Source organism: Arachis duranensis, chromosome 1 (genome assembly GCF_000817695.3).
Source record: "Arachis duranensis cultivar V14167 chromosome 1, aradu.V14167.gnm2.J7QH, whole genome shotgun sequence".
In the NCBI taxonomy this organism is placed as follows: Eukaryota; Viridiplantae; Streptophyta; class Magnoliopsida; order Fabales; family Fabaceae; genus Arachis; species Arachis duranensis.
The window spans coordinates 69,273,698-69,274,293 of NC_029772.3; positions in this window are offsets into that span (position 1 = coordinate 69,273,698).

A 596-nucleotide genomic window follows, 5' to 3' on the forward strand; every position below is an offset into this window, starting at 1 on the left:
TTGACAACCACTTCCGTTCTACAAGCAAACAAGGCTTGAATGTTTATCTCTTGGATTCCTTAATCAGAATCTTCGTGGTATAAGCTAGAATTGATGGCGGCATTCAAGAGAATCCAGAAGGTCTAAACATTGTCTGTGGTATTCTGAGTAGGATTCAAGGATTGAATGACTGTGACGAGCTTCAAACTCCTGAAGGCTGGGCGTTAGTGACAGACGCAAAAGAATCACTGGATTCTATTCCAACCTGATTGAGAACCGACAGATGATTATCCGTGCTGTGACAGAGCACGTTGAACATTTTCACTGAGAGGACGAGATTGTAGCCACTGACAACGGTGATGCCCAACATACAGCTTGCCATGGAAAGGGGTAAGAAGGATTGGATGAAGATAGTAGGAAAGCAGAGAGACGGAAGGGACAAAGCATCTCCATACGCTTATCTAAAATTCTCACCAATGAATTACATAAGTATTTCTATCTTTATTTTATGTTTTATCATTAATCCTCCATAAACATTTGAATCCGCCTGACTGAGATTTACAAGATGACCATAGCTTGCTTCATACCAACAATCTCCGTGGGATCGACCCTTACTC